Source organism: Rhineura floridana, chromosome 7 (assembly GCF_030035675.1).
Source record: "Rhineura floridana isolate rRhiFlo1 chromosome 7, rRhiFlo1.hap2, whole genome shotgun sequence".
NCBI lineage: Eukaryota > Metazoa > Chordata > Lepidosauria > Squamata > Rhineuridae > Rhineura > Rhineura floridana.
The window spans coordinates 154,782,234-154,790,389 of NC_084486.1; positions in this window are offsets into that span (position 1 = coordinate 154,782,234).

Consider the following 8,156-nt stretch of genomic DNA (forward strand, 5'->3'; position numbering starts at 1 on the left):
CTATTCCTTTTTGCGAAGATACTACACCTGATCTTCACTATAAAAGACTCCATTGGAACGAAAGGATCTCTTTAAAGATGACCAGTTTCTTAGACTCTTCCCAGGGTTTAAACTTAAGATCCCGTATACCAAATGCTAATGAAATATCTGTTGCTCTACTTGATTACTCTACTTTGACTTTAGCTTTGGAAAATGTTGTCAAAACTACTATGTCATGTCATTCACGCCGCCCAACTAAACAGTCCCCTTCCAGTTGGTTTGACAAGGAATGCTGGGAGGTCAGGCAAAAGTTGAGAAGTCTCTATATTAATTATAGGAATGCTAAAGCAAGCCTTCTTCCACCTGAATATTATTTAGTCAAAAAGAAATACAAACAGCTAATTGTCTATAAAAAGAGACAAGCTATACAAGAAGGATGGAAGACTTTAATTAATGCCTCCTTAAATAACAACTCGAAGCTATTCTGGTCGCTAGCCACCGACGCCTTGGGTTCTTTCTCCACCTGGCGGTGTGCCATCTCTCCTGCCATGTGGGAGCACCACCTTACAGTATTGTTTGCGAATCTTGGGGATAACCCCTTCAGGGCTTCTACTTTGGTAGAGCTCAATTCATTACCAGCCTGGCCCCCTATAGAGCAGAAGGAAGTAGCTACCCTGATCTCCCATTTAAAACCTGGTAAGGCACCAGGGATAGATACTATACTACCTGAATTGCTAAAGTCAAACACTGAATGGTGGGCCCCATTGCTTGCTAATCTATTTACCAAGATTAATTTTACTGGCAAGCTCCCTTCAGCTTGGCTCGAGGCGGTGGTGGTGGTTATTCCGGTATTTAAGAAAGGAGACAGAGGTGATCCCACCAACTACAGGCCTATTAGGCTCCTCTCAGTTGTGAGTAAGATCTATGCTAGTGTCTTAAATATCAAATTACAAGACTGGATGGAGGAGGACGACATCCTGGGGTGGGAGCAGGCAGGTTTTCGAAATAGTAGATCTACCATTGACCATTGCCTAGTTTTACAACATCTGGCGGAGAAATATGTGAGTGGCTCTAACAAGGGCCTTTCCGCCGCTTTTATGGACCTTAAGACTGCTTTCAACTCGGTCCCTAGAGATCTATTATGGGCCAAACTGTCACAGACCTCGATAGATAAGCGACTTTTATATCTGATAAATTGCCTTCATCAGTGCACCTCAATCCGTGTCCAATGTGGAGCACATGATGGTCTTACTAAATCTATTCCTGTTAATGTAGGGGTGCGCCAAGGTTGCATCCTGGCCCCCACCCTTTTTAATCTTTTTCTTAACGACCTGAGCAGTCACTGCCTTGCAGATAATCTCCATTCCCCGAAATTGGCAGAGGTGATATGCCCTATACTGCTGTATGCAGATGATGTGGTCCTATTATCTTATTTGAAAGTTGGCCTTAAACGTCTCTTACGTGTTTTCACATTATACTGTAAAAAAACCTACTCACCATCAATTTTGCAAAATCAAAAATCGTGATATTCTCACGTAGGTTTTCAAAAGAGCCATGGAGTATAGAAGGTCAGAAGATTGAGCAGGTCAGGCAATATAGATATCTTGGAATTATATTCTCTTCTTCACTTTCCTGGTCTGCTCATATACAGGCTGCACTCTCATCTGCCAATAACATTTCTAAAGCTACCACCCGCTACACCAGGGGTGGCCAAACATTCCGGCTGCCCTTCAAATATTTAAAGTAAAAATCCTCCCACAGCTTTTATACGGCATCCCTATCTGGGTATCGAGTTTCAGCACTAAAGTTGAGGTGGTGCTCTCGCGCCTTTTGCTCTCCATATTTGGGCTGCCACGCTGTGCATCTGCTGCGGGACTTTGACTTGAAGCGGGTTTTACATCAGTTGAGTGTTCAGCCTGGCTCCTGGCCTTTAGATTTTGGACTAAAGTGGCCTATGCAGGACCCCCTCTAGGGTATTTACATCTAATATGGAGAGATTCCTTCATAAATTCCTGGTCCAAAATTTTCAATGAGAAGATAAAGCGTCTTGGCCTCTCATTGGATTTTTTGGCTACTTGGGACTGGAAGGTAGCAAATCACATCATTGGCCAGCGGATTAGGGACATAGACCTGCAGTACTCAATGTCTGGTGCATGAACATCATGTTCACCGCTTTATTTTGGTCTGAGCTTTCTCTTCCCAAATCCTGCAGCCTACCTCAAAAAATTGACTCTATCGCAATATAGATTCCTGTTCACTAGAGCCAGATTTAACTGCCTCCAATCTGCGATTCTTGTAGGCCGTTTCCAGGGAATCCCCCAAGAAAGGCATTTCTGTTTCTGTAAGCCGGGGGTGATTGAAACCATCGATCACGTTCTATTCAACTGTGAATTATACAAGGATGCTCATATCAAACTGATTTTCCCAATTACTAAAACTTTCCCGGGTAGATCTATTGAGTGGCTATTGCATTACCTTCTATCCGACAAGGATAAGGCCATTACCGAATCAATCGCGAAGTTTCTTTGTATAGCTCAGGTTTTATGAAAAAGGAAACTCTGTGCTAGTTTGAATTTTTAAACAAAGCATTATTGTTGATACTGTATTGAGTTTTAATTTGTTGGGGAAATTGTTTAAATTGCTTGCATTGTGGGTCATTGACTGCATAATAAAATTTGATTTGATATTTCTCCCTCCAATTTTCCCGCTTTCCGTATGATATGTTCTGCGTACAGATTAAACAAATAGGGTGATAAAATACACCCGTCTCACACCCTTTCCGATTGGGAACCAATCAGTTTCTCCATATTCTGTCCTTATAGTAGACTCTTGTACAACATATAGAGTGTGCATCAGGACAATCAGATGCTGTGATACCCCCATTTCTTTTAAAGCATTCCATAGTTTTTCATGATCTACACAGTCAAAGGCTTTGCTGTAATCTATAAAGCACAGGGTGATTTTCTTCTGAAATTCCTTGCTCCGTTCCATTATCCAACGTATGTTTGCGATATGATTTCTGGTACCTCTTCCCTTTCTAAATCCAGCTTGAACGTCTGGCATTTCTTGCTCCATATATAAGAGCCTTTGTTGTAGAATCTTGAGCATTACTTTACAGATTCATTCATGGAAGAATCATATGATGAAGAACCAGAAATTTTAGAATGTGAGGTAAAAGCTGCTCTTAAAATACTTGGAAGAAACAAGAAACAAATCACCAGGAACAGATGGCATACCAATAGAGTTGCTACAAGCTACTGAGACTGAATCTGTCCAAATTTTGACAAAAATTTGTCAAGAAATATGGAAAACTAAATAATGGCCCACAGACTGGAAGCAGTCAATATATATCCCAATTCCAAAGAAAGGGGATCCCAGAGAATGCAGTAATTATTGAACTATTGCCTTCATATCCCATGCAAGTATTGTATTTTTGCATTCTTCCCTGATCATGTCTCTGACTTCACTCCATAGTTCTTTTGGTTCTCTGTCAACTAAGTTTAAAGCCTCAAATCTGTTACTTATTTGATATTTATATTCTTCTGGGATGTTATTTAAAATGTGTTTTGGCATTATGAGTGCTTTGTTGTTGTTCTTTAGCTTTACACTGATTTTTGATATGACCAGTTCATGATCTGTACCGCAATCTGCTCCTGGTCTTAAGAACATAAGAAGAGCCTGCTGGATCAGGCCAGTGGCCCATCTAGTCCAGCATCCTGTTCCCACAGTGGCCAACCAGGTGCCTGGGGGAAGCCCGCAAGCAGGACCTGAGTGCAAGAACACTCTCCCCTCAAGGCTTCCAGCAACTGGTTTTCAGCAGCATGCTGCCTCTGACTAGGGTGGCACAGCACAGCCATCATGGCTAGTAGCCATTGTTGGGTTCAAATGCAAGCGCTCCCACTCCCCGCTGCAGGAGCGAGCTAACACAGCCCTGAGCCTGGGTAGGAGCGCAAGCTTGACACTTTAATTACCTGTTTCAGTGGCTCAGCCAGATATCAAAAGTAAAGCACACACACACACAATTACTGCTTGATCAAGAAGGGGTCTCTAACCTGTGCAGACAGCAGTCTGGCAGGGAAGAGAGCATCGTTTATTAATTAAAGCATCCTTTATATAGTTTTCATAAGCAAAACAAGATACAATATTATTAAAATCATAAGATGGGAATACAGTATTACAGAGATAAGTAAGCACATTTGTTCATCATTGTTGCATTTCCTTTGATTCTAAAAACTGAGAGTTTGATAAAGAATTCATACACTTGTCAATCTAAAGAAAACTTAATGTGAGATAAGAACTGAGAAAAAGCGAGGAACAGAGTTAGATTGACATTTGGGAAGATAAATATGGGGCTTAGTTGCTTGTGAAAGTTATCTTACTCAGCAGTATGACGTAAAACTATGGATACATTCTAGCAAGGTGTTTTGGGAACCCTTGTTCTCTTGGCTGAATTAGCTACTATTGCAGGATGTGTATAGTAAAGCAAGACAGATAGAAATAATAACAATCCAGATGGAATACATTTTATCTCCTTTTCAAGATACTACAGCCTGAAAGACGCCTCTGAGTGTTATCTCTCACCAGAGAAGAAACGAAACTTAGAGGCTTCTGTTCCCTTTTCTTAGGTCCATAATTCATTGCGACAATAGCTCTGGTTACAATGTAGCCTTTCTGAACAACTCTTGGGGCCTAGAAGTAAAATATTCCTAACACCATTGATAGCCCTGTCCTCCATGAATTTGTCTAATCTTCTTTTAAAGCCATCCAAGCTGGTGGCCATTACTGCATCTTGTGGGAGCAAATTCCATAGTTTGACTATGCGCTGAGTAAAGAAGTACTTCCTTTTGTCTATCCTGAATCTTCCAACATTCAGCTTCTTTGAATGTCCACGAGTTCTAGCATTATGAGGGAGAAGAACTTTTCTCTATCCACTTTCTCAATGCCACACATAATTTTATACACTTCTATCATGTCTCCTCTGACTTGCCTTTTCTCTAAACTAAAAAGCCCCAAATGCTGCAACCTTTCCTCGTAAGGGAGTCGCTCCATCCCCTTGATCATTCTGGTTGCCCTCTTCTGAACCTTTTCCACCTCTATAATATCCTTTTTGAGATGAGGCGACCAGAACTGTACACAGTCTTGTTTTTGCAGAAAGTATGGAACTTCTCCATCTTCTTTTGCCAATTATATAATCAATTTGATTCCTATATTGACCATCTGGAGATGTCCACGTGCACAGTCGTCTTTTTGGTTGCTCAAAAAATGTGTTTGCAAGAAACAAATTATTGGCTTCATAGAATTCAATAAGTCTTTCTCCTGCTTCATTTCTGTCACCTAAGCCCCATTTCCCCACAATTCCTAGTTCTTCTCTGTTCCCTACTTTTCGCATTCCAGTCCCCCATGATTATCATCGTGTCTTGTTTTGGGGTGTGATCAATTTCCTCCTGTACTTCTGCATAAAATCTCTCCAATTCTTCTTCTGCATTAAACGTTGGAGCGTAGACTTGGATGATGGTTATGTTAATAGGTTTCCCATTTAATCTCATTGATATCACTCACTCAGACCTTGCGTTGTAGCTCCTAATTGCTCTTGCTACATCACTTCTCGCTATTAAAGCGACCCCATTTCTTCTTGATTTCTCATATCCTGCATAAAGTATTTTGTAATTGCCTGATTGAAAATGTCCCATTCCCATCCATTTTAGTTCACTCACGCCAAGTATTGTAATGTTGATATGTTCCATTTCTTGCTTGACAATTTCTAACTTTCCCTGGTTCATGCTTCTCACATTCCATGTTCCTATTGTGTATGTCAAATCATGGATGAGTGTGGTCTTATTGTGTACTGATCTGGCGTTAAACAACAGCACACACAAGCCAGTGGGCACAGCAGATGAGCAACGAGGAACCCATCCACGGGAGGAGTGGGAGTAAGGAACAAGGGGTACATAGACTTGCCCTCATCTTCTATGGTAGTTCACCACCTCTCCATGGCTATACCTCCCTCTACCCATGTTCACTGAAATTGGGGTAGCATCACCCATGTTTCTTCTTACTAAGACTCCTCCTAAATACCTGATATGGACCCAACAAGAGCCCACCAACAACACCTACTTGAATGAATTATCCCAGTATGCCTCTGAGAGAATTGGGAACAGAGAGACCCACTAAATATGTTTCACATAGGGCACATCTACTCCCCCGTCTCACACCCAGGGAGGGTCAGCCTTCTGCCAGTCGCTCTGAAGGCATCTGGCAACTTTCTCCTATCCTTCAGTCACTACACAGGCTCTCACCCTGCGCAGGAACTACACATGAGCCACACGCCCTCCCCACTACCCAATCTCCTCCAGATTGGTTAGAAAAACAAAAGAAAGGAAGAAATAGAAGGGTAGTGCCCTTGCCCTCGGGATTCCCTAACGGGCTCCCCAAGGGTAGTCTGGCTTTTATGCCCCCTGACCCAGCCAGGAGCTGATGCAAGAGGCTGCAAGATTGACTGCAGCCTCTCTCTGGAGCCAGGGTCAGGCAACGGGTCCCAGTCCTTGCAGCACTTATCAGAGACTTCAGCTGTCTCGAGAGACAGCAACCCAGAGGAGCAAGCAAGCACCCAGATGCTTGTTATGGTAATATGCAGAGATACTGCAGGTCAATGACTGGTTATGCAGATGGTGTCGATGGGAGAGGTTTGGATTCTGGGACCATGGTCTAAGCTTCTTGGAGGGGGGACTGTTGGCAAGAGATGGGCTTCACCTCACGAGGACTGGGAAGAAACTCTTTGGCAGAAGTATGGCAAAACTCATCAAGAGGGCTTTAAAATAAAGCCTCTGGGGGATGGAGATGATAGCTTAAATACTGATCCAAAGACAGCGGGTTGTAAATGCAAGGATTTGAAGGGTACAGGAGACACTGGGAGAGAGAAAGGGATGCATGGCAAAGCTCACGGTATATTAATGGAGGAATCCAATCAGGACAAAAGAGACTTCTGGTGTCTATATACCAACGTGCGGAGCTTGGGAAACAAGCAAGAGGAGCTTGAAGTCTTAGTGCATCAAGGCAAATATGACTTCATAGGGATAACAGAGACTTGGTAGGATGACTCCCATGATTGGAATATAGCCATTCAAGGATATAAACTCTACAGAAAGAATAGAAGCAACAGAAAAGGAGGGGGAGTAGCGTTATACGTCAAAGACAAATACACCTCTATGGAAATCCAAGAGAGCGAACAAAGTAGAGACCATTTGGGTAAAAATAAATGGAGAAACAAATAAAACCGACATGGTAGTAGGTGTCTACTACAGACCCCCTGGCCAAGAAGAAGTGGTAGACGAGGCCTTTCTCAAACAAATCTCTGAAATCTCAAGGAGGCAAGAGGCAGTAGTTATGGGGGACTTCAACTACCCGGATATCTGCTGGGAGACAAACTCTGCGAAGCACAAAGCCTCCAACAAATTCCTGATGGGCCTTGCTGATAATTTCCTCTTTCAAAAAGTAGAAGGAACAAGGGGATCGGCAATCCTGGACCTGATCTTAACTAACAGGGACGAATTGGTCACGGGAATTAAAGCAGTTGGTACCTTGGGGGAAAGTGACCACGTAATGCTGGAATTCGTGATTCTGGGGAAAGCCAAAGAAGAATATAGTCAAACATGGACCTTGGATTTCAGGAAAGCCGATTTTAGCAAGCTCAGGGAAATGATGGGTAGGATCCCGTGGCTAGATAGACTAAAGAAAAAAGGAGCCCAAGAAGCGTGGGAGTTCATGAAGAAGGTATTACAAAAAGCGCAATCGCAAACAATTCCAAAGAGGAAGAAAAACGGAAGACATCGGAAAAAGCCAATATGGCTACACGGAAGACTGGTGGAGGAGGTAAAAATAAAAAAGAGCATGTATAAAGAATGGAAGGAAGGACGCATCACCAAGGAAGAGTACCGACGAGCGGCTCGGGCTTGCAGGAATAGCGTAAGGAAAGCTAAAACCCAGAATGAGCTGAGGCTGGCGAGGGAAGCGAGGAACAGCAAAAAGGGGTTTTTCAGATATGTTCGAAGCAAGAGAAAGACCAAGGAAACGGTGGGACTGCTGCTCAATGAGGATGGCAAAATGTTGACAGATAACAAGGAAACGGCAGAACTGCTCAACGCCTATTTTGCCTCCGTTTTCTCCCAAAAAGGGAACAG